We start from the raw sequence: 27,500 nt of genomic DNA, 5'->3' as shown, positions 1-27,500 counted from the left end.
CACATTAATGACCGTGTCCTCAGGGAAGCCTTCTCTCACTTCCCTAAGTCAGTTCCCTCTGTTATCTGTCCTCATGGCTCTCCATAGCCTTGTTTTTCTTGCAGTCATCATAGTTGCAGTTTTACACTTGCTCCTGTGATGCTTTTAAAATTGTTTTTGCATACCTTCTCCCTCATTAGGTTGCAAGTTCCATGACGCCAGGTCTGTCTTCCTGTCACCATTGGAACTGCAGTGCCTAGCACAGTTTTTGGGGCATAACAGGTACACACTAAAATGTTGTTGGACAAATGAGTAAATTCATGAATGGAAAGAAAGAATAGAAGCTCCTGAGATCAAGGGCTCTATCCTCACTTCTTCACATTCAGGGTTGGAACCAACTCTAGGAGGCCATTAATAAATTAGTGTTCAAAGAATAAAGCGGATGAACATTGAAGCACCCACTGGGCTGGGAAGTTCAGAAGTTTTGTTTAAAGTGCTAAGATATGGAGTTACTCATGTTTTAAAGGAGCAACACTGTTAAATATAAAATAACTGTTCATCAATATAGCCTCTAACCAAGCCTCAATATACTGCAAAATGAAGTATTTCAGATGTCAAGTTCGAACTCCCTTTCCTTATGTGTATAAAAAGAAATACCAAGACAAGCTTTAAGTGCTATAAATTCAAACAAGAGGGAAATCAGTAAAAACTGGAGTTACCAGGAAAAGCTCCCAAGAGGCTATGCTTGAACTGTGCTTTGGAAGTTAATTATAGTTTGAACAGGGGAGTGTGTGTGGCTTCTTTTCTTTCTTTTTTATCTTTTTCAAAGTTTTCTCATTTATTTATTTATTTATTTGGCTCTGTCAGGGCTTAGCTGCGTCATGCAGCATCTTCGTTGCGGCATGCGGGCTTCTCTCTAGTTGTGGTGTGCAGGGTTTTCCTTCTCTAGTTGTTGGAGCCTTGGCACAGGCTCCAGGGCGCGTGGGCTCTGTAGTTTGCAGCACACGACTCTCTCGTTGAGGTGCACGAGCTTAGTAATTGTGGCACACGGGCTTCGTTGCCCCGCGGCATGTGGGATCTTAGTTCCCCAACCAGGGATGGAACCTGCGTCCCCTGCGTTGGAAGGAGGATTCTTTACCACTGGGAAGCCCCTGGCTTGTTTCTTGAAGATCTGTCTACATGATGACTGATCCCCATTTACTCTTTCTCATACACTGTCTGCCTGGCTCCCCCAAACTCTGTGTCCTGGGATGTCAGACTCCTGGGATGTCTGGGATGTCAACAGACTCCCTTGCCCTCTGTCTTCAAGTTGGGTTTCCCCAAAGGGAGGCACGGGCCGGAGGTTGTAGGGTGGAAGGAGAGAATCCTAGGCATTCATTTCCCCATGAATGCTCCTTACCTGGTCATGGTTGGCAGTAACTAATTCCTCTTCTGAAGGCCACAGCTCCTGTTGCATGCCCCCTTCTAACTTACAGCTACAGTTTCAGTGGGTTACCCCTTCAGACCTCGGGGATGATAATGGCTTTCTGATGCTCTGATCCCCAGCACACACTTAGACTCTGTATTTATTCATCGTGGGGATGTCATATGTTTCCTGCCAAAAATGAGCGAGTGGGATTAAAAAAACATTGGTAAAGAAACTGTCAGCCTGTCAATGGGAATTCTTCTCCAACAAAATATAGTTGTATTTTTCTCCTCTTGTTTGTTCAGTTCAGATGATACATATGCTTTACCTCAAAACAGATCACCAAGCAGGCATCACTGGAAACTGATTTTCACAAGCTGACCAGCAGAATGAAACGTGTGTCCCTAAGTAAAACAGAATAAGATGGGCCAATAGACGATAGAACACGTGCTCCCCTCTCCCCTTTCCCCACCACATACACTTACTGCACTGAGTGGATCTTCAGAGAAGATAAGCCAGTAAGAGAGAAACCCCCATCTCTGCCCCCCTCCCTAGGTATCTACATAGAAACACTCCAGTTATTCCTAACATCATGGACTCAGGAAAGAGGAAACGTGAGAGGCCATCCCTGCTGGAATGGTTGGGAGCTAAGGGTGTGGGTAGGAAGGGAGCACAATTAAAGTACTGAGGTTTGAGCCCAGAAGAAAGCTGCTCTGTCACATCCATCCTGACTGTGAAATCCATCCATCCAAGACCTACCACCCTAGATAGACACTCACTCCTCCTGCAAAGGAGATGGGCAGGGGTCAGTGGTGCTTACCCATGGTCCAGAGGGAGCTGTTGTCACTTCATCTGCCATCATTCACACCTATTGAGAGGAGAACAATGGCCAATACACAGAAGCCTTCCTTGGGACCAACTTTTGAGTTGTATAAGCAGTAACAGCAGCATTGATCTTCGCTTATCAGCATTTTCCATCAGTAGCAGCAAAACGAGTAGCGTAGCCAGCATAGTGTAGAACTATAAACTTTAACTTCTGAACTACGTCGATTGGTTAAAAAAAATTCAGCCTGTACGTGGCAGTTGGGAATAGAATGATTTCCTCTAAAATTATTCCAAGTATTTTTAAAATAAATACTTGGTTGATGAAAAATATAGAATATGTGTGATAGGATAACTGAATACATTACATAATGTCCTTTGCCAAAAAAAACCTTACATTATTACAATGGTTAGGAGGGAAATTAATCTGAGTAATCTTAATATAATAGTGCTAATAATCGTAATGGAATGAATCACCCTGTATTGCAATTATGATTCAGTAATATATATTTTTGGAGATCAACTCTTTCATGATGTGTTGGAATGGAATGCAGTAACAGGAGAGCAGTGATTTCGGCTAACACCTTAAATATTCTGAAAAAAGCTAGCACAACAGAAGAATCCATTTTCTCCACTGAATTATTAAATGCCCAAAGAAGTGTCATGGGGCAGATAAAGAAGTATATGAGTCTGGAAATGTTAGATTGGCCTCTGATGGACAGAATTGTCAATTTGTTAATGAAGCATGGCTTGCGTTGAACAAGACAAGCTGGGTCAAGCATTTGAAGATGCTTTTGAAGTACTGAGGCAACATTCAACTGGTGATCTTCAGTACTCCTCAGATTACAAACATTACCTGGCTTTCATTAACCACTGTTCTCATGTCAGAGGAAATTCCAGCAGCTATGGTGTGCTGCCCACAGAGGAACTGGTCTACAATTGGAGAACAGTAATATATTTATATAGAACAGTGCCGCGGACCTCTGTTTTGAAGGAAATATTCATCAGTCTCTGCAGAACATCCCTGAAAACCAGCTGGTGCAACCTACTCGTCTCCAGCAAAAGGGAGGAAAAGGCAGGAAGAAGCTCCGACTGTTTCAATACCTTCATGAATCCCTGTGTAATCCCGAGATGGCATCTTGTATTCAGTGGATAGATCAAACCAAAGACATCTTCCGGTTTGTATCAAAAAACAAAGAAAAACTTGCCCAACTTTGGGGGAGAAGAAAAGGCAACAGGAAGACCATGACTTACCAGAAAATGGCCAGAGCACTGAGGAATTATGGAAGAACTGGGGAAGTCATCAAAATCCGGTGAAAGTTAACTTACCAGTTCAGTGAGGCCATTCTCCAAAGACTGTCTCCATCTTATTTCTTGGAAGAAGAGAGCTTCTACTCACAGTATGTTCAACCTGATCAAGGATATCTCAGTTTAAATAACTGGAATGCAAATTATAATTATACATACGCCAATTACCATGATCTAAGTCACCCTGATTGCTAAATATACTCTTATACATCAAAATTTTCTGGCATCAGAAATCCCTACAAGTTTTAGCATTTTTCTCTGAAAGCAAATACTGAAAAACAAAACAAAAACCCCAAACTTCAGGGCTTCCCCGGTGGCGCAGTGGTTGGGAGTCCGCCTGCCGATGCAGGGGACGCGCGTTCGTGCCCCAGTCCGGGAGGATCCCACATGCCGCGGAGCGGCTGGGCCCGTGAGCCATGGCCGCTGAGCCTGCGCGTCCGGAGCCTGTGCTCCGCAATGGGAGAGGCCACAACAGTGAGAGGCGCATGCAAAAAAAAAAAAAACACCCAAACTTCTTTATTGCTATCTTTTATGAAGTAGCATATAATCTATACTAACTTGGTGAAAAATTTTGCCAGTGAACAACTTTAAAATGATCAAGTCCCATTTGAAAATATAGACTAAATGTCCTTTCTTTTACTATTGTCTATGTAATACTTCCTTCTAGATTAATAATGCTAGTGGAGATACTTTGATGTACATATTGATTTAAACATTATTTTCCTGTCATACACTCAGCCAAAAAAGTAATCCCTCTAACATGTATCCAACAGCTTTAGCAACAAAACAAAAAGGATTGCCTGTGATAGTGTTCCTGCTAAATTACATTCATGGCTTTAAAAATTTCAGTGACTAAAACTAGAACTACCATATGGGTATACATCCAAAGAAAATGAGAACACTAATTTGAAAAGATATATGCACCCCAATGTTCACAGCTGCATTTTTTTTTTTTTTTTTTTTTTGGCCACACTGCACAGCTTGTGGGATGTCAGTTCCCCAACCAGGGATTGAACCCAGGCCTCTGCAGTGAAAGCGCAGAATCCTTACCACTAGACTACCAGGGAACTCCCATAGCAGCATTATTTATAATAGCCAAGATATGGAAGCAACCTAAGTGTCCACCAACAGATGAATGGATAAAGAAGATGTGGTAAATATACACAAAGGAGTACTACACAGCCATAAAAAAGAGCGAAATTTTGTCATTTGCAACAACATGGATGGACCTGGAGGGTATTATGCTTAGTGAAATAAGTCAGGGAGAGAAAGACAAACACTGTATGTTATCATTTATATGTGGAATCTAAAAATTGAAACAAATGAATATAACAAAATAGAAACAGACTTAAAGATATAGAGAACAAATTAGCTACCAGTGGGGGGAAGGAAGGAGGGAGGGGGCAAGATAGGGGTGGAGGATTAAAAGGTACAGACTACTATGTATAAAATAAATAAGACACAAGGGTGTAATGTACAGCACGGGGAATATAGCCAATATTTTATAATAGCTTTGAATAGAGCATAATCTAGAAAAATACTGAATCACTATGTAGTACACCTAAAACTAATATAATACTGTACATCTGAAGCTGATATTGTAAATCAACTATATTTCTATAAAATAAATAAATAAAAATTAAGAAGTAAAAACTTAAAAAAAAAAAAAGTATATGAGTGTGGCAGAGGAAGAGTGTGTGTTTCTTCTCCTAGGAGGCATCTTGTGGAAGCCAAGTTGGAGAGAGGGTGGCATAAGGAAGGGTGAGCTGGAAGAATTCTCAAGGCAAAGACAGATACCCACAGAATGTGTTATTCAGGCCTCGGCTCCCATGGGCAAGATGGATTCACTCTAAGGGACTAAGAATACGACCAATTCAAATATGCAGATGAAGGGTAATAAAGATATAGGTAATGTTTGCTGAGCACTTGCTGTATGACCAGGAAGTGTGCTAAGGCTTCCCCAGAGATAATTCACTCTCACAGCCACTCATGAGACAAATCATTATTTTTATCCTCATTCTTCAGATGAGGAAACTGAGTCAGTGGTGTTATGAAACATGCTCAAGGTCATACCAGTGGTAACTGTGGGGCTGGGATTTGAACTCAGCCTGACTCCAGAGCCCACGCTCTTAACCATTAAGTGAAATAGGATAGCATCATGTTCAGGATGTCTTTAGATGTGTATATACACACACTCAAATATTTGGAGGCAACAAGGCCCTATGTCTGGGTTGGTGCTAAGGCAAAAATACTTGGAGATGCCTCTTTCGGTTGCCAGCTTTTGGCTGTAATTAAATTTCTTATGTCCATATTATTAAAATATATTAAAACTAGATTAAAACATGCCAGACATTTTGTGGATTTTATAGAGCATTTCCATTCACAAACACTAATCCAGTTAGATAGATTCTTCTCTTAGTTCTCTGAGTGGTGATTTCTAAAGTCCTGTAGAAAAGCCTTTAAAAAAAAAAACTCTATGGACTTGAATACCTATATTTTAGTATATTAATGCCTTGTGTCTTAAGGTTGTTCTTTACTCACCTTGAAAATTGATATGTTACATGATGCCCACTTTACAGATAGAGAAAGTTGTGTCTGCAAATGATAAACCCTAAAATATAGCCAAAGATAATTAAATCCACACTTTGTTTCCTTTTATTGAGCCACATTGATGTCTTTAAGCATCATCAGAGGAGGGAAGTTAGCATTCCAGGTCTTTAGTTTCTTAGCATACAGTAAGACTGAAGAGAGTAAATATAAATATACTTCATCTCATGGTCCCCTGGACCCGAATTTCTGGAGTTCTGAGTTCTCCTCTATTCTACCCGTCATTTCCTCATCAAGCATTGTTTCCTTAGAAAGGGTTAAAACAGTTATTATATGTCTAATCAAATAGCTGGTATGACTTAAAATTGGTAAACCATTAGATAAATTATAATTGCAAATTCTGAATAAGAAAACAAAAGACATCAGAAAGTCTTAGGCAGAGACTCACTGAATCAATTAAGGATAGAGAAAAGGTTGTAGTACAAGCTGGCAATATTGCTTATATATTGCCTCATGTATATAATAAAAGAGTGACTCATGAACCTGAAATTATAAAATTAAGTATGGGAGATATGTAATATTAGATCATCCTCAAATGAAAAACAGTGTATTATTTATATCAAAAATAGTATGCCACGTAACGCATTTTATGTATAGGCATTTTGTTGGTGTACTAGTACATGCAAACTTGGAAAAAAAGAACACTATTATTTTTATGATTTAGTTGGGGCATGACAACTGCTGTTTAAAAGAAGAAAACAACTCTTAGTGTTTTAATACAGTAAAAACTTATATCTTACTGACTTAGATTCCAGCACAGTTGTTCTTGGTTGGGTTACTCCTCTAAGAGGTGACTTGGGGATCTTTTTCTCCTGTGCTGTAACAGAGGACGATGCCTCCTCCATCTTTGACACTTGGCTTCAGCGTCACTCTGGCAATATACAGCCAGTATTGTAGGCAGAATGAGAGTGTCCAAAACAGCACATGTGCACATGAACACACACATACACACACACATTCTTAACTGCCTTGGTTTGGAAGTGACACTCGCCTTCTGCTCTCATCCCATTGGTCAGAATTAGTCACATGACCCCCACCTAGGTTTAAGGAGGCTGGGAAATGTAGTTTGGTTCTGTGCTCAGGGAGAGGGAACATATTTGGTGCTCATTTAATCACTCTCTCTGACAGAACTGGTTCAAAAGTCGTACCAGTAAAGTTAAAAATAATTCTGTTCATTGCACTCCACAAGATGAATTGATTAAAGTAAAATATATATGCATACCCTTGTACCCTTACTTTGCATAGTGAAGCACAGTGCAAAGCATATTCCTTAAGCTACTAATTTCAAGACTTGCCATTATAAACTATAGGCATGTGTCTCTAAATTGATGTGAAAGAAATATCGGATCTCAGAAAATATATCATCTGTCATCATGTTGGCAACCTAATCTATACCTGAAGATTGCTGAAATATTTGGACCAGAAGAGAATGGAAAGGTCATCTCCATTTTGTGAGAGAGTGTGTAAGTGTTTCACCTGGGATTCAGTTGAGTTAGTATTTCATAAGCATAGATATAAATTTGGCTAAGGGGCACTGTGACAATGCAGCAAAAGTCATGGGGAAAAAATCATTGTATTTTCAGACTAAAAATTAAGTGTGTAAAAAATTTTCTAAGAAAAGAAGTACCTCAGGTAAATGGCATTTTAAAAAAGTAACTGAAAGAGAAAACAGAACATATAACAGAAACGGTAATAAAAAGTCTCAGCTCCATGGGAAATATTTGCCAATTACTCTCTTCTTCAGCCATACTTGAGTTCTGAGATAAACTCAAGACTCTTGAGTTATGACTGACCATATATGTTTTGTGAATTGGAGAGTGGGTTAGCAAATTCAGGGTTCAAAAAAATTGTGGGATTTACTACTGTGCTCTTTTGGATTATAAATTTGGAAGAAAGTTGCTGCCTAGAAATATGTGCTGTGTGTAATTACTCCCACCTGCTGGGTAAAATCTTTACTACATGGGCATTGAACTTCACTGCCACCGCAGGGTGAGGAAGAATGCAATACGACCCCGCCACATCACAGGGTTTGTGAACAAGAGCCTTTGTTCACGGTGGCTCTTGGCCTGACGGTCACTTCCAACTTCCAAATGTAGCTTAACTTAGACTGGAAACCGCAAGGCAATGCTTATCCTCTGAACAGAAAGATTTATTTCTCCCCTAAAAGAAAAGCCAAATGGAGGGGGAATGGAATGACCAATGAACCTGCCATATTTATCCAATAGGTGGTTAAGCTCTAAGGGAAGTGAGACAGGAAGGGAAATGGTTCTAAGTTCCCATTTTTCAGCTAATGGGCCCACATGGCAGGAACTTTTCCTTGGTCATTGGACACCCTACCCTATCCTTGGTCATTGGACACCCTACTTATCCTTGGTCATTGGACACCTTCTTGGTGTGTGTGAAAGTGCTGAATTCCGAAACAGAGATGAGTTTCCAACTCTTAAAGTTACACTACACTGTTTGGTAAAGGATAGTGGGAACCCACAAGAGTATATTACAGTCTTTGATGATCTGGGCATCAAAACATGGGCAGGCTTTTGTTTCTAAGTGGAAGGGAAGTTTTCTGGGGATGTAAAACCTGGGAAGAACATGGATAAGCATCTATGCTGCTGTATGAATAACTCCTTTCACCCTTGGCAGGTGACATGAGGCTTAGGAGAAAACATGGTTTGGGTTTTCTTTTCTTTTGCTTTGCTCACCAGCACTGCTACCCCTCCCCACCAGTAGTTTAGGAAGGAGAGTTCCCGAAATGTAATCCTCTTTTGTCCCCAAGAATGGGTCACAATTGGAAGTGTATAAGTACTCCTTCTTAACTAATCTCCTCGGTCCTGGAAGAAGACAGACATAGTTAGCAAAGGTGAAGACACTGGTATGTCAGGAATATAATTCATGTTAGGGTTCTTGGCCTTGAGTTTGGCTCCTGTGTGATGGACAGAGCTGAAGAGCTTCCTTTTATGCTAAGAAGTCTTTGGTTAAATTGCAGGCTTGGTTTTCTGTCCTTCAGCAACTAAAGTAAAGAGAAATCAGTGGCAACATAGAACTCATGAACCACTGGCTCCTGTAACTGGCAATGGCAATTGTGTGTGTGTGTGTGTGTGAATTTCTTGTTTTTCTTCTTATTTTTATTTTCTCACTTTACCCCACCTCAACCTTTTAATCACGCTTCATTCTGTATGTTCTGTTGCCTTCATGTCTTCCTTCTCTTGGTTTCCCTATTCTACATCCCTTTTTCCTTTACTCTTTTAACCTCACTTATAATAACGCCATCAGCTGTAAACACTACGGAAAACGCTAGTTTCACTGTCTCCATGTGAAAAAAAAGAAAAATTCAACCAAGGGAGAGGCTGAAAACATCTATCTTTGAATTTAGAAGGCTTTCTGCCAAGAAAATTATCTTCTGAACCTCCTTAGATCTTGCTGTCCTCATGAAACACACCAGCCAATAAGCTGCCTCCCGACATGAGCTTGAATATCTGGGTTGACTTTGGCTGTGAGCCGTTCCAGCCAATGAAAGCAGACATCGTAAGCCAGTGTTTCCCAGATAGTTAGATTTTATGGGACAGTAAAATCTCCAAAGAAAAAAATGAAGAGACTGATATAGATTGCCTTTTATTTAGATTTTAACAAGTAAAACGTTTTTTAAAACTCCATTATTACCATTATTTCACAAAAAGGGGCATTTTAGGAAAGATAATCTCAACATAAGTTGAATAAATTTAGCCTATGAAAAACCCACTGCTTTGCCTTTATTATCTCAGTTTATCAAAGACTGGGTATGGATATCAACCAGCATTGATACAACTTTAGATCCTTGAGTCCAGTAAAACTGTTCCTTTTCCCATACCAGTGGTTAAGCCTTTGGGCTGATGGCTTTGCCTCTCAGGGGCCCTTATATCCTGCTGCCTTTATATTGAGGATCTCCATTTCATTCTTCGAGTTACAATGTCCCAAAAAGGCTAGTGGTAAATTCTTAGCCCCGATGTATAAATGGAAGCATAAGAAATAAAATGAATTTGACCCACACAGAAAAGCTAGTGAGTGGGTCAGCTTTATTTCTACATTTTTGTGGGGGGAAGGGGAGTTCTGTGCAAGCCAGGGTGGTAGGAGCCCCAGACAGGGGTAGGTAGTGGGAGAGAAGGTATGGGAGGAGCGAGGTGCTGAGAAGCACAAAGATGTGGCCCTATTCTTGAGTGATTGCCATCTAAAAAGACATAGATACGTACCCAGTTCATAACACAAGACAGACATTAGTCAATGCTTAATAGATACATGAGAAAGTACTATTGAAGGGCAGAGAAAGGAGTAATTCCTTTCACGGAATTAGTACTTCAGAGATCACGGAAGTAGTGTTATGTGTAATTATGTTATTGCGTGATTACTTGATCATTTCTCCCCTTCACAGCTACAGTATAAGATCTATGAGGGCAATATCCCTATCAGATGCGACAACCTCTGTATCACAACTCTTAGCATAGTGCCTGGTACCTAGTACATGACCTACAATATTTCCTGAATGAGTAACTGAGTGCCTACAATGGTAGGGGCTATGAAAGATACCAAGAAATTAAGGTTTCATTCATTGCCTTTAAAGCATCTGCAAGCCGATAGGTTTATAACATGGCAGATGTGTTCAGTCAGCTCTTTGCTTGTGTAGGAGATCACAGATGGTCATAGTAACTTAATTATTGCATTCTGAAATGGAATTTCATCTCCACTCAAGCTTTTCCTTAGGCATGGTCTCTGATGCCATATTTACCAAGACATCTACTTGGAAGTGGACGTCATACTGTGTAGAACCATTACAGACAAATGTTATAGCCTCTTGCCAAGTAATGATTTATGCTGGGCAGTTGCTTCAAAGGCTGATTTTAGTCACTTTATTTGCTATATCCATGTACTTCTTGGGGAAGGGGGCCAGGTAGGGTGGCAATCCTTTTTTTTTTTTTTAAGCTAGTAATTATTTGCAGACGTCCATGGGCAAAGTGCTAAGCTCACACCTGGGAACAAAATCCCGGGATAGACGGTGGCCATGGTGATGTTATACATCTCCAGATTGTGGTTTGCCAATTGAAATGCAGACATGTGCAGAAATGGCCTCATTGTCACTCCTTGTTTTTGTAATATTATCCTTGGCTCCACAGATTTTTTTTTTTCTTTTTCTACTGTCAACAGTGTTTCAGCGGTGAGTCATATTATCCGGTGACGTCAGAGGAAGCAAAGTTACATATGTCAACTTGGCAGGAATTGTCCACTTACAGCAACTTTGTGATAAGTTGCATTTTTCTACCATTTTCACCTTGAGTGATGAAGTATCCACAGTTTGAAGAGACACCATGGAGCCTCCCTTGATGCTAACAGTGCTCTAATTGAGCAGCTATTGCTTCAGTACTGGAGGGGAAGGAACCTGTGATCTTCGGGTAATCCTTCCCTATGAGTAGTGGGAACGTATTCCCAGAGTTGATTGCCTTTGTCTATAGGTAATGGAGGCTTAACTGGCTTAAAAGTTATAGCCAGTTTCATCCTCATTAAGTTTAATGGTTTGTGTAATGACCATGTGTGCAACTAATGGAATAACCAAAAGAACAATTCGTGAACTGTTTGTGGAAGGATACCTTTACCATTCAAAATGGACATTAAACTATGGCTGGTTTCATTGCAAGGCAAAACTTCCCTTCTTTATTTTCTAGTTAGGTTTATATGCAGCCTACAGGGTATGGTGTGAACTGTATCTCAGGCAAAAGGCTGAAGCTTTCAAGCTCATGAGTTTGGACTTTTGAGTGTTTTCTCTTATTATTATTGCTATTATTTAAATTTAAATTTAAATTTATAAATTTATAAATTTATAATTTTATAAATAAATAAAATTATTTAAATTTAAATTTAAATCAATGAGTAGCTCATAAAAATTAATTTAGATGTAAGACAAATTAATGGAAGTTAAAGCCAAAAATCCAACTAGGGAGAGCCAAATATGCACATTAAAATGACAGCCTCTGCCCCATCCCTTGATGACCCATAGAAAGTAGGAAATTTTGGTTAAGATGGCACCTCATATTATGTAAACTAGAATGTAAGTGCCATGAGATTAAGAATTGTTTCTGTTTTATTCACTCCTGTATCCTCAGGGTCTAGGAAGTTGCCTAGCATATAACAGGTACTCAACAAATATTGAACATAAGTCGTTGATGCATATATATATAACCCATCTTGGGTGAGATAGCTTTGTTTCATTTCCGAGGGGGTGAAATTTCTTTCTTGCAGAAAAAGAGTAGAAAAAAATGATCTCTACGAAAGAATTCAGCCCTGATCTATCTTTCTTCACAAAGATCTTTTCCTGAGAGCAAACCACAGGGATTTGTGGTTGTCACCATCAGTGATAGGTTTGGGGTATGATAAAGTGTAGAAAATAGCTAAGTAGAAGAGAGTACATGCTTTATAAAATATAATTCAAAGTAGTAGCTATCAGCAGCAGAACTTTGTAGGAAGCACATGGTGGGAAAATATAAACCCCACCCTGGTGATGGCGTCAGCTACAAACTGAGAAATGAACTGGACAACCAAACGGGATGCGTCTTCAGCAGCCCTTAAGATCAGACGACCAGAGATAACCATGGATCTTTGGAGCCTCCACTTTCTTCTTTCTAAAACAGCTAAAATCAGTAGGGGAATGAAAGGGAAATGGCTTTATTATATGTGAGTAGCGTGTCCCTCCCTCTGGATATCCATCTCTCCAAACATGCATTTTTATATTTCTTGGGAGTTCTAGCTAATAATTCCATTTAGAGAAAAATGTGCCCCTACCTTCCAACCTTCCCCATTTTTTACATCACTGATTTCTCATCATTCTGACACATTCAGTCATCTCACATGTAACTCAGCTGCAAGGATAATCATGGCCCAGTGATGTGCTGGCATCATGGAGGGTAAAGAAAAATAGAAACTGTGGTAATTGTGGAAGAAACAGATCTCAAATGGGAAAATCAATCCCAGTGATCAGTTTATGGTCCAGGCGAATGGCGTGAGTTCAGGAAATTCAATTCAACAAAAATATATTGAGCACTGGGATATGTCACCGAGCAATGCAATGCTGTCTGCTCCCTGGCACTTATGTTCTAACATCTGGTATGGGTGCTCTTAACGACATTGTAAGTCTTACTGAGCTGGAACCATGAAGTTTTGCAAGAGGTTTTCCTTTAGATTAAATTAACACTATCCCTGTAGAAATCTAGAGCTGGAATAAACAGGGAAGTGAGGGTCCTGTTGCCTAAGTCCTGCTGGTTGAATTTAGCTTTCCACTATGCAAGTCAAGAGCCCAACTTTTGTCTGCATCCTGAGGAGCTTTCCACAAAGAGTATGTATTTTGACAATTAACCAAGACTTCATATTTTTGGGAAATGAGATGTTTTAAAACATGAAATCCATGAAGAGAGAATTATAAAATCAAAGGATCCTTTATGAAGGAGTAGGAATCAACTGGCTTAGAACTTCATTTCCTTTATTTTTTGGCTCAAGGGTGACCTTTTCAGCAAGGCCTTCGTTGACCACCCATCCCGTCCCTCCTCCTGGTACACCCCATAACCTCCCTTACCTCTCTGTTGGCTTGTACCATCTGACACACTATAAATGTCCTTATTTATTTGCTGCTTATCTGTCTCTTCATTCTGGAATACAAACTCCATGGGGGCAAGGACTTTTCCATAGTTGTTGCCAAGTGGTGTTAGGAGACTCCCATCTAAAGCTGAAAGGCATCTCCTTTTCTGGATCTGTGATCTTTGGCATTTTCCTGTCACCACAAAGCTTAAGATTCCCTGTGGTCAATGCTGGTATCATTGTCACAGATGACTTTAGGCTTTTAAAATGGTTAAATCAGATGTTTGAGTGTATTACTATGTCACCTATCCACCTATAAGGGAGCATCTCCGTGGATACCTGAAACTTGATAGACTCAGTCTTCAAGTTGCAAGACCAAGTGATGGATCACTGTTTTAAGATATCCTTCCTGCTTTCTCTGTCTATAGGTGTGTCTGGGTGTTCTTCTCCAGATACCAAGTCATGGTACAATTGGTTTTCATAGAACTGACTCTCTAATTCTGCTTCCTATAACCACCCATGAAGGAACTTTGAAAGTGTGTGGTGATGAAACATGTAGGCATTTGAGATTTCCCAGTGTGAACACATAATTTGAGAGTAGGGCCCAAATGACCAAAAGAAAATAAATTCTCATGTTAATAACAGTTGTTAGGAATTCACTAGTGCCAGGAATTCTGGGGTTGAGATTCTAGAAGTTGATGGTTTGGTGATGGGCTGCTTGACGTTGATTAGTGAAATTTAAGTGTATGTCGTTTGAGAAAGTGGTGGAAATTAGAGAATCATTTGTAGCTGGTGAAGAATGTGGAGGCATGGAACACTGTGGAGACTCGGGAATTGATTTCTCCATACAATTCTAACTAAGTTATAACTTTCTGGTCCAAAGATGGAGGTAAGAACAAGTTATTTTTCCTCTAAGTAAGAGGTTACACAGAAAATACTAACACACAAACTATGCATAGCGCAAAAGCAAACTAGAATGATTTCTTTTATCCATTATTTTATGGGTTGAATTATGTACACTGCTCCCTCCCCTCCCAAAAAAAGATATGTTGACGTCTTTACTCCCAGTATCATGGAATGTGACTTTCTTTGGAAATAGAGTCCTTGCAGGGGAGTTAGTTAAGATGGAAGCATACTGGAGTAGGGTGGGCCCTTAATCCAGTATAACTGGTATCTTTATAAAAAGAGAGAAGACGCCCAAGAAGAACGCCATGTGAAGAAAAGACGCAGAGATTGGAGTGGGTCATCTACAAGCCAAGGAATGCCTGGGGCTACCAAAAGCTGGAAGAGGCAGGGAAGGATTGTCCTTAGAGGCCATGAAGGGAGCATATGGCCCTACAACATTTTGACTTCAGACTTCAGGCCTCCAGAACTGTTAGACAACAAATTTCTGTTTTTTAAGCCACCAAGTTTGTGATACTTTCTTATAGCCATCTTAGGAAACTAATACACCTTCCTAGGCCCAGATGGTGAAGTAAAGGGAAGACCCCAATTCAAAAAGTGAAGTTAAAGGCTATAGCTTCTCACCACTTGTGGTAAGATGTGTATACTGTTGGCACAGAAGAGAGTTTGCATCTTCTGGAAGCCTGTGAGGTCCTCTGTCTTGTCTAGTAAGCGGAGGACTCGCTGGAGTATCTCAGCAGGTCAAATGGCAGCAGCCAAGACCAGGTGTCTGTACTGTTGCCTTCAGCTGCCTGATGAAGCATTCTCAGGCTGACTTTATGATGCCTTTGGGATTAGTCCTGGCTCCAGAGAAGCTGGCAAAGCTGACCCCCCCAAATTATTTTAAAATGCATGAATTAAAGCCCGTCATGCTCTAATTTTTCCAATGCGCCACCGATGTCTAAAAATCAGCCTAGTGCATTTCATCTGGTTGCATCAGCTAGTCTTGTATTTGACATTTTTAAGCTTCAGTTAATTGGGGACCAGAATGATGGCCACGCAAAGAATGTTTCATTAAAGATGGAAATGATTTGAGGTATCTAGCCCCTCCCCAAAGTGATTGTCCTAGAGACACTTACCAATTCATTTGTGGCTTCTAGGTAATTTGTGTTTTTATGATACCCACAGATCCTCCTCTGCATTCTTCTCAGTGATAACCAGAGCAGGCTGGGAATCGTTTACTTGTATCTGGTGTCCTACATTCCTCACACTTACCCTTTCGTAGCTAATTCCAGTATCATTTACTTTTGTCCATCAGTGGATTTCCTCTACTTCCTGTGTGTCTACCTTGTTGGGAGTTTATGGAGGGGAGGGGAGGATGAGTAGACTTTTGTGTGTGTAAAGGTAATCCCAAATCTTTGTCGCTCTCTGTGTTTTAGGAAGAAGAAAAATGGAACTAAATACCTAATAAAGCAAATTTTAAAAATTCTTTAGTTAAAAAAAGGACTTTGTTTCAGGTACAGCAGTAGAATGTTCAACCTGTGTCACTCACTTAATCCAGAGCATAAAAATGTATATTTAGTGATTATGCAGATAGCAAACTTGTGACATTTAATTTGACATTTTAAAAGAAACACAGATGTAGAAATATTGTCTGGAAAGCATTATGACTCTACCAATATTATTTGTTTTAAAGAGCAAACCTCTAACTGATTCACTTTGTTATAAAGCAGAAACTAACACACCATTGTAAAGCAATTATACCCCAATAAAGATGTTTAAAAAAATAAAAAAATAAAGAGCAAACCTCATTACAAGGCTATCTTGTTCATCTTCCCTTTGACAGATATTTACTGAGTGGTACAGTGAGAACAAGGACACGGTCCCTGGCCCCCTGGGCCCTGTCTAGTAGAGACACAGACACACAAACAGGTAGGACAAGAGTGTCTTGCTCAGAATTGCTGCTGGTGGAGGGCTCTCTGGAACTGTAATCTGAAGAACGAGGGCCATTTATCAGGATAAAAGGTAGGGGAAAGGGGAGGGGAATGAGGTTATAGGAAAAGAAATGGCACATTAAAAGGCCCAGACTTCCAGGAGCCTGCATGTCAGTCGTTACCAAATGTAATTTGGTAGAATGGTTGCTTGGATTGAGAGGGAAGGAGTAGTGAGGGTTGAAACTAAAGGTAGAATTAGAGGTCAGGTTGAAGACCTTGTGTTTAGGTTAGGGAATTCCTGCTTTATTCAGAAGGCCACGGACGGCTTAGACACTGAGCAGTGACTGAGAAAGATCCCTGTGGCTTTTGTGTGAGAATAGGGTGGCATGGACGAGATCAGAGTGAGGGAAGCCATTCAGGAGGCTGCTGCAGTACCTCAGGCGAGCTCTAGGTGGCGGTGCCACCGGAAATGGGAGTGGAGATAAATATGTGAGTTACAGGAAGGCTAGGTAGGACTTGACTATGAGCTTTGGAAGCGGAGAAGAGGGAGGGGTCAGGGCTGGCTTACACGTGAAACATACCGGACATACGTAAGCAATCAAGAGCTCAATGTCAGTGCCACGTGGAGGAATTGAATGCCCTTGAAATGTTCATTTCAAGCAGAGGTGTACATTTTGTTTCTGAAGACTCAATCCGTAACTAAGTTATGATTTCAGACCCCTAACTCTGGAAGGTGGGGTCATCCATAGCCTGCCACTCAGTGGTGCCAAGGTCTTGTGGTCCTAAAGACAGGAGGAGTGCTCACATCCAGCGGGGTTGGGGAGCGGTGCAGAGAGGGGTCTTCCTGACGCCGAAGTGGAAAGAGAAGGAGCCTTAGCTTTCTGACGACAACTCATCCATTGACTTTATCAGTATATTTCAGTCTGAGAGCATCTGCCCCTCGGGAAACACTACAAGGTACACATCTCTCAGGAGATCTCCATTCATTTCCACCACTGAAAAGTTTTCTTATGTGTCTGTTTATTTGAGGAAAGTGAGAACGTTTCTCAGGCAGTAACTGCCACAACTAATCATTTAACTAGGTAAGAAACTTGGGAACTTTTGCCAGGACTTTCTTCTGGAAATTGACTGCCCCCTGCAGGCCCTCCTCTTTCAGCTTCTGAGCCAGCTGTGTGTATGTCCTGCCCCATTCCTCTCACTGGCTGTCTGACCATGGGCAAGTTATTTACCCTTTATGCCTAAAAGACCAAGAACCCAGGAGCATAGGAAGTGCTACAAATGCAATAAAATAGCGTAGTATTTATTATTAAGTAAGTTGGCAAAATATCTTAAAGCTTTAAGCTCCTTGCTTTTATTTTCTGTACATTTGTTGCTGGCCCTCTGTGCCCTGGGGGGGCACTTTTCAACTTTCAGTGATGTTTCTCTATTATCAGGTCCCAGCTGAACAGACTACCTTTCATATTCAGAAAGTGTTTGGTGCCCATTAGCCACAACCGTCCAGTCTGACCAATGACATTGACAGTGGACCTGGATTTTTCTTCCCGTCAAGCACAAAGGCTTTGTATCCCTTGGCTTTCTTCTATTCATGATCCCTCATGTTGTTATAGTCTTTTAGGCCCTACTTTTGGCATTTAATCCCAGCATCTTTGTGGTTCTTTATATTTTTTCAAGGACTGCATATGAAACTTCGAATACCCACGTGCAACTAGAGATGCATACAACCTCACACAAATCTGCCTCCATTCTAAGGCCAGTCATGTGCTATAGTTCTCCTTGCTTTTTAAATCTGAGCACACATTTTCATCTTGAGCCTTTTTCACCCTTCTTTTGTTAGTACTGTCTATTAAGTTTTAGTCGGGTAAGTTTGTGTTTTGCCTTGCCAAAGCACTGTCCAATTTCTTCTCAGATCTTTTTGATATATTCCTCCTGCATTTCTTGGATTGGGGGTTTCGGCAGTCCTCTCTGAAGAAATTTTGGCTTCTCTTACACATTTCCCTCCTATGCTTTTGCAGACTTTTGTAAATACATCTATTTGTGCACAAATTAACCTTCCTATTTTCCGTCTGGTTAAGTACCCTCTGATCCTGGTAGTAAATGTTTTTGGTGTCATGGACCTTTTTGGCATTCTGGTGATGCCCAGAGACCCTGCCTCAAGACGGAGTTTTTAAATATCTGTGTAAGATATATCAGATTACAAATAAGCCAGTTAAATTGAAAGATAGTTAAATATTTTAAAAATTGTGATATGGTAGTAAACAAGCTTCTTGATTGGTGGATGAAGTAATATGATGTAGCATCAGGGCTAATAACTATGATTCTTTCAGAAAATCTGCAATTTCTGTTGCTGAGGAAAATCGCAGTTAATATTACTATGGTTTGTTGCTTACACTTGAAATCAATGGAAATGCTAACTTTCAGTTAAGAGTTCAGGGAAAAGGAACATGTGAACATTTTCTTCCCATCCAAGTTCATGGATCCCCTGTATTCTATCCACAGGTGCTAGAGGGGGTATCTAGATCACAGGTTAAGAACTCCTGCTAATAGTCCTTTGTGATTTGAGACTCAGCTCAGGTAACCATCTCCTCTGTAAAATTTTCCCTAAATTCACTAGACCTGCTTCTCTATCTATTCCTATACTATCTTGTTCATCCTCTATTATGCAGTATTCATTTATGTTGATGATTACTATTATCGTATTTTCCTGTATTTATTTCCTCTTTGTAAATATCTCTCTATATAAGTATCTCTGTAAACAAGTATATAAAATGTACTTTTATTTCCTTGGTGTCCAGGACGGGGTCTGATATAGTGCAGGCACTCAATAAATGTTTGTTTAATAAATGATTGTGAAACCTTGGCCAGCTTCTGGTAGGTTTAAACCAGGTCACAAGTAATAGAAGGACCTGAACTTAATTTATTCCCTTCTACAAGGGGCAGAGTATACAAGCGTTGAACTTTAATAAGAGGTGTGCTTTCAACAAGGGTCTTCTTGGCCAGCTCTGAACCTTTCACTCTGCATTAATATACACCTAATTGCTCATGAAGTCACAGCTATGGACTTATAACCGAGTCTTCAAAGTATTTTAATTCCTTAAGAACATACAAATGGAAAAACTAATTCCCTTGTTAGATAAAAATATATTAAAGATTACCAGCAAACAAATAAATATGTCTATTTATAACCTGACAAAGGAATATTAGTTGTGTTTATTCTGAGTAACGTGCTGGGAGATTATAAGTAACCTTAACTCTCAGTAAAAAATGTGATTACAGAATAATTTATTCTAATTAGCCTAAATGTATTAAACTTCCCACTAAGGAGCATGAATTAGCTACTATTCAAGTGTGAACTTTTACTTCCATGGTGCCTAATTCTGTTCTATATAAAGTCAGGCAGCAAAGATCAGCTAAGGTTAAATATTAAGATGTTTTAGTCATTATTAGAAGGTGGAGGTGGGCACAGTCTCTGATAATAATAATGACATGAGTACAGAGAATCATAAACAGAAAAATACAACGAACTGGAGCCAAAGGAGGGTGATCCATAAGCTTCTTGTACTTGGCCTTAAGCAGGCTCTCAGGAGTGCTGGTGTAGTTAGTCGAGAAGCTAATTCTCTCTTTCTCTAACACACACGTTCTACTTGAACTCCTCCCTCCTGTGTTGTCCTGGAGGGAAGGGTAATTTTCAAGGTGACTACAAAATTCTTATAATTATATAGTTTACTCTATATAAAATATTTACCAAAAAATATTCATTCCGGCCCACAATGAATTCCATGAAAAGATTTCTCCTGTGCTTTAAGAATACTCTTTATGTAGAAGATCATTGAGATAAAAGAATATCAATATTGGTGAAGTAAAAGCCATTCCTGCTTCACTGCTTTAAAAATTTCAGTGTTTTTTATTTTTTATTTTTTTAAAATTTATACTGAGTACCTGGGGAGAGAAAAATTACAATGAAATGCTGAGAGGATAAATAAGGTCATATGACCATGAAATGTTTGGAAAAGAATTATAATTGTTTTTTTAATTTATTTATTTTTATTTTTGGCTGCGTTGGGTCTTCGTTGCTGCGCACGGGCTTTCTCTAGTTGTGGCAGGTGGGGGCTACTCTTCGTTGCGGTGTGCGGGCTTCTCATTGCGGTGGCTTCTCTTGTTGCGGAGCACGGGCTCTAGGCGTGCAGGCTTCAGTAGTTGTGGTGCATGGGCTCAGTAGTTGTGGCGCACAGGCTTAGTTGCTCCGCGGCATGTGGGATCTTCCCGGACCAGGGCTTGAACCCGTGTCCCCTGCATTGGCAGGCAGATTCTTAACCACTGTGCCACTAGGGAAGTCCAGTTAAGTCCTTTTTTAAAAACAAAAAACATGGTTAGAGCTATAGTTTTAAGAGAGAGAGAGAAAAAAAAAAGAACCCAATGAAGTTCTAAGGAGGCCCTGGAAGATTATGTTTCCACCACCATCTGTGAATAGCGGGTGGAATTCTTACATCCCTTCCTTGTAGAATGTGCATTCTAGCTTCAGGAGAATTCTTTGTTACAGATCCACGTTGAAATTTGTAAATCTCACAGGCTGAGATTTTCAACCTAACCTCCAGTTGGATGGACCTTTCCACACTGCCAAGGACTCGGGTCAAGTCTTTTTCTTCCTCTTTCCATCTCCTGTCTTCTTTTTTGGTCCTAACCAGAGAATGTATTCCAGTTCTTATTTTCTTTTTCTATTCAAGCCCTACAGCTCTGCCCAAGGCAAGATGCTGCAGGGATTAGAAAGATGAAGCAGCAAAGTCAAATCGATAGCGACAGTCAGTGAATGCAGATAAATTTCTACAAACGAATGTTCAGCATTATCTCTTGGGCCTCCCACTAACATGAACGTCACTCAGTTTCCTGGTTTAAGGTTCTCACAAAACAAAAATCAAATCCAAGTGCCAGCCACTCAAAGACTTCAGGTTAATGAGTTTGATCTTCATTAATCTCAATTTAGAGGTCTTGAGTTGACTCACCTTTGGGATAGATGCTGCCACCCAAAAAGGAGTTTATTTCCCATCAGTGAAGCAGAAATAGGAAAATATTCCTCCAGCTCTTGTTAGCCCCTTCAGATACCTTATCCAGCTCTTTAACATTTGGATGGTATGTTGTGGGAAGATGGACTGGGAACTGAGGCTGCTGAGGCAAGAAACAACCTAACTCAGCCCATCTCTCCTCTCTGGCCATTCACAGTGATTTCCTTTAAACCTTTGTGTTCATTCAAGTCATGATTTTCTTAGACAAATAGGATGTGGAGTTTAGAAGGTGGTGGGATCTTGAAAAAATATTCAGTAACTCTTTAATTGTGTATTGTATGAATGTGTGTATATGTACATATTTTGTACTGAATCTGTTTTTCACTTTGTTTCAGTGATTTTCAGGAGTGGTACAGAAATAGCAACACTTCACATGACGTGCTATAAAAGGTTTCTTTTGACCTTTTCTTATAACTCACTGAAACTAGTCAAATTTTTCTATTTTCCTGAAAGTACGTTAAGACACAGTCTTAGAACCTGATACTTTAATGTTTTATTTTTGCTGAGGCCAAACAAAATCAAGGCCCAACCTCAAAAACATTTTCACTTGTCATGAATTTCCTATGAACTGGCATTGAGTTTTATTTAGCCTGTAACATTTCAGGGATTTTGATAAACATGATTTCTAACATGATAACATTTAAACTGGGATAACTACTATTTTCTCAATACATGTTAAATTTTATGGAAAAAGTCAGAAGAGCATCGGGTGACTGAACAAATATCTAGTAGAGGTAAAGACATTTTCCTCAACAGAAATGCCCTTGGTTTTTGCATTAATGGTTAGAGCTATTACATTATACAGTACCATCTACACACTTCTCGTTTTTATTCCTAGTTGGAATAAAACTTAAAGACTTGAGAGTCCTTCCTAAAGAATGTACATGTATTTAATTTTCAAAATGATAATGAGACTTACTTGTACATTAAGGTAAAATACCAAGGAGGTGGTTTTCCAAGGATACTTTCTTGGGAAGTCTTCTTTTAAAAAACTTTTAATTAAAATATAGTTGATGTACAATGTTGTATTAGTTTCAGGTGTACAGCAAAGTGATTCAGTTTTATATATATAAATCTCTTCTTTCTCAGCTTCTTTTACAGTTTAGGTGATTATAAGATATTGAATATACTTCTTTGTGCTGTACAGTAGGACCTTGTTGGTTTTCTGTTTTATATAGACTAGTGTATATATGTTAATCCCCAACTCCTAATTTATCCCACCCCTTTCCCCTTTGGTAACCATAAATTTGTCTTCTCTGTGAGTCTATTTCTGTTTTGTAAATAAGTTCATTTGTATCATTTTTTTAGATTCCACATATATGATATTTGTCTTTCTCTGTCTGACTTACTTCAGTTATTATGATAATCCCTAGGTCTATCCATGTTGCTGCAAATGGCCTTATTTCATTCTGCTTTATGACTGAATAATATTCCATTATATATATTGTATAGATATATGTATACTACATCCATTATATATATGTCTATAATGTGTGTATACACACACACACACACACACACACACACACACACACACACACACACCACATCTTCTTTATCCATTCATCTCTTGATGGATATTTCGGTTGCTTCCACGTCTTGGCTGTTGTAAATAGTGCTGCTGTGAACATTGGGGTGCATGTAACTTTTCAAGTTAGAGTTTCGCCAGACGTTTGCCCAGGAGTGAGGTTGCTCTTGGGAAGCCTTTAGAAGTTGATTTTAATTGACTTGATGGCCTCAAAGGAAGCAGCGAGCAGTGGAATTCCCAGCGGGACCCTTCTGTGTTAAGATCTTCTATTCTAGTAGATGGCGTTCTAGAGACTTTTTGTGTGTAAATAAATAATTGAAATTCCGCAGAATATCTTTCACTTTTCCTAAGCCTGTTTACTCTGGAGAAAAGGTAAACAGGGAAAAGGTTTTCCTGGGGAAAAGGATGGTGTCTTTAAATCCTTCTAAACTCTTATTTTGCATTCCCATGAGTGTACATGCATGAGTGTGCACACACACACACACTCAGCATTTGAGGGACTAGGCTGTGAAATAATAACACAGCAAAGATAGCAACAAAGGCATTTATTTCTGTAAACAGGTAATAGGATGTATGGATATTACTCTGTTACCTCTGATTCCCTTCTTCCTTTGGTGAGAGATTAGGGGCAACTCATATCAGAGCCATCTTCTGTTCAATATGATTTAATACGTCCTTTTTTATGCCACTGTTCCAAATTAGACTCCAGTGGCTTTTAGGGGTCCGACCTGGGTATAAGGTCAGAATATTGTGACTGTTCATAGGCGGTCATTCCAAGTTACAGCAGTGCAAAGTAAAGAAAGAGTTAATCTTATGCTTATATTACACATGGAGAACACTGAAGCCTCCGTAGTCGAAATGCTCTGTCCACTGTCACAGATGAGCGAGGGTAAAGCTGTTAGTGTAATTCAGGTTGACTTGGGTCCAGTGGAATGCTCACTTGACCTCTGTTCATCTTTCCCCATGACTCTCACTTTTTTACCCATTACCTTCTTGGCCTGCTCTCACCAATGAAAACTCATGGGAACATTTAATGATTTAATGACCAAGACTGTTAGCATTGTCTAGCTATAGTTTCTCCAGTGGTAACATAAAAATGCCTTCACAGATATATGAGGAAGCTCGGTGAGCTGGATTGCAAGCCACTTTGAATTTCTTGTAGGAAGGACTCTATAGTCATAAGCAAATTCTGCTTTAGCTAGTGATCTCAGAATGCTCCCATTTCTGCAGTTCTTGTTCTGAGGTCAGTTCCTACAGAAATTACTCCATAAGAGCCCAAAGGATGCCCCTCACGATGTGGAGAACTAGCCTGGCTTTGACCAAAAGCTATAAGGGAAAGCCTCTGGCTACCACACTTAGTTCTGGTACCATCGGGTATGTAAATTTACCTGCAAAAATTTGATTATTCTAAGATGAAAAACGAGATGGTTCGAGGTGGACAGCAGAGTCACAAATTTAACACATACTACAGTGCAGCTTCTTTTCAGGTGCTGGTGATGCTACGGAGATGCAGACCGTCATCACTCAGAGTGTGGTCCTTCCTGGGAGCTTGTTAGAAATGCAGGATCTTAGGCCCCGCCTAAGATCTACCGAATCAGAATCTGAATTTTAACAAGATCTCCTGGAGATTCTATCTGTACAGAAAAGCTTGATAAGCACTGCTGGAAACAATCTGAATTTGATGCGATCATCTCAGTCTTGGTAGCTGGCTTTGCATAGACCTTACTACAGACCCGACCACTCTGTCCTATTTAGGATACGTCTGGTGAAGTCCACCATCGAACCTTAGCTACTCCTGTGCCTGGCCTATATCACATTCAGGTCCAAGGCCGGTGCTCTTTCCTCTATGCTTTGCTGCCTTGAATGATTGTTCAAACGGTCACACGGTTTTGCTTGCTTACCAGGACGTCCATGGCTGTAATTTTCAATAAAACATAGAGTGTGATCATTCAGATGGCAATGGGATTGGAGCAGATTATTAAGTTAATTACTTGCATTGTGAAAACCGTCATGTTTTTAACGTTCTTGTTTAGTTTTCATGAATACCTACCAGGGGCTACAGGTGGGTGCATTAGTGGACTGGAGTTTGCCTTCCTGCCAGTGTGGTTTGCAGTTTTCATGACACAGACTGCATGGGGTCTGCATGGGGGTCAGACTGCATGATGTGTTAAATATTGCCAGGGACCCCAGGAATGGGAGAGTCCTTTTCTTATGACATTTTACCTTGAATTATACATCTAAATTTTTTAAAAGAGCAAACAGTTTTAACTTTGTTAGCCCATGCTTTCCTTTTTTTAGTTATTTTTTATTTATTCATTCATTTAAAAATATTATTTTATTTCAGAGTGCATTTGATTAACAATGCTGTGTTAGTTTCAGGTGTCCAGCAAAGTGATTGGGTTATATCAATACATATACTACATGTATCTATTCTTTTTCAAATTCTTTTCCCTTGTGGGTTATTACAGAGTGTCGAGCAGAGTTCCCTGTGCTATACAGTAGGTCCTTGTTGGCTATCTATTGCGACCTCCACCTTGAGGACAAATGACAAACGGTCATCTCCTTGGAATCAGGACGTCACCCTAGGCTGCTGATCCAGCAGTCTCGCTTGCGGTTTGCTTTCTGCACAGTGAGACGTATCTGGGGTTCATGGGGCTTCATGCAGTTTCAAAAGTCTGTGTGCTGCTCTTAGGCTAGAGGCACTGCAGAAGAATAAGTGAGTTACTGTCAGGAAAGAAAGGGATGATTTTGCTGGGGAACAGGAACGTAGCAAAGTAGGGAGGGGTGGTTCAGAAGCAGTCCAGCCAAGACAGTAGGCGTAGTTATCACCGACGTGGCTTAGAATTGCCAGCCTGTGTTGATAGTAGAAAGCAGACTGGCTTTTAGCCAGGTTTATTCTTGTTTTAAAATCTCTGAGGACAATGTGGCTGCTCTGGGGGCAGCATCCTCCCCCGACCACCTCCTCCCTTGAGATGCACTTCAGGGAAGTGTGTTCTTAAGTTTTAGGAGGTTACAGGCCAAGCACACATGTAGTCTGTCTCTGAAGGTCAGCGCTCTCAGGCAGGATCAAGAAATGACTGGGGCATCGTGGCTGCAAGTGAATGTCTTGTTCTGATGCCCTTACGTTAGGATGATGAGTTTTGACACTTAGTTTGGCTGGTGTAGTGGGCAAAACCATCACCCCACGTGCCCCTGCCAAATAGGTCCACATTCTAGTCCCCAGACCTGTACAGGCTACGTGGCAAAGGAGAAGGAAGGCTGTAGATGGAATTAAAGTTGCCAGTTAGCAGAAAGGAAGATTGCCCTGGTTTACCTGTGTGGGTCCAGCGTAATCAGTGGGGTCCTTAAAAAATGGAAGAGGGAGGAAGAAGAAGAGATTCAGAGTGAGATGTGACTAAGGTAGAATGTGTAGAGAGATGCGGCTGACATTGGAGGGGGAGGAAGGGGGCCATGGGCAGAGACGTGGGAGGCCATGGAGAATTGTCTCCCAACGGTGGGTTTCTTAGATGGCAATACATTCTTTTCTTTTTAAACTTTTTATTTTATATTGGAGTAGAGTTGTTTAACAACGTTTTCTTCTGGGTTTTTTTTTTTTTTTTTTTTTTTTTACATTAGTACGAATGCTGCAGTGTGAAACATTATCAAGGTCACATGTCTTGTTAAGCCTTTTTCCCGTAGAAAAGAATGGACTAGGCTTCCCTAGCAGAATACAGGTTTCAGTTATGTGATCAACCCTTGTGATTCAACCAGGATAAAAGGTAAATCAATATTGTTTTGTATAAATATGACAAATATTTAGCTGGGCAGGCGATGGGGATGCCAGAAGGGAGATGGCGCCACCCAGAACAGAGCCTTACCCGTTCTGCTGCACCCTGCTGCCCGTTTTAATGTTGTTGATTAGCAGCCAGGAAAGAGGGGCAAGGAAGGTCCAGTGGAGCTCAGCCTTGGAGGCAGGAGCGCGTCAAGGAAGCTCCCAGAGGCCGAAGTTGTCAAACCTAATCAGACCTATCACCAGAGCACAGCACAATCAGGTCTTCAGCCATTGATACCCACACTGGCCTTCTTGCTGTTTCTGGAACACACCAGACCTGATCCCACTTCATGCTCTTTGCACTGGTTCTCATCTTCCCCAGGGAACCCAGGGCTCACCTGCTCGCTTCCTTCAAGCCTTCCTCAAATGCTCCCTTGGCAGGGACCGCTCCCCCAAATCGCAGTCACTTACACACACACACACACAAACATTCAATCCCTTTACCCTGCTCTATTTTTTCCATCTTCACATATACTATACAATTTATTTCACAAGACTGTAAGCTTAATGGGCAAGACTTTGTCTTTGTTTTGTTCCCCGATGTTTCTCAGGCACTTAGATCAGTGCCTGGACCATA

At 40.3% G+C, this 27,500-nt stretch overlaps 1 protein-coding gene and 1 pseudogene across 2 annotated transcripts in view; both read left to right on the top strand.

The window, feature by feature from the left end:
* NRG1 (neuregulin 1) overlaps positions 1 to 27,500 on the top strand; it is a 1,014,701-nt gene that overhangs the window by 468,864 nt on the left and 518,337 nt on the right. The gene's annotated exons all lie outside the window — the stretch shown is intronic.
* LOC114897635 lies at positions 2,952 to 3,709 on the top strand (annotated as a pseudogene).

Source organism: Monodon monoceros, unplaced genomic scaffold (genome assembly GCF_005190385.1).
Source record: "Monodon monoceros isolate NGI ecotype Baffin Bay Population unplaced genomic scaffold, NGI_Narwhal_1 Super_Scaffold_17, whole genome shotgun sequence".
NCBI classification, from domain to species: domain Eukaryota; kingdom Metazoa; phylum Chordata; class Mammalia; order Artiodactyla; family Monodontidae; genus Monodon; species Monodon monoceros.
This window is presented reverse-complemented; position numbering and strand designations above follow the sequence as displayed.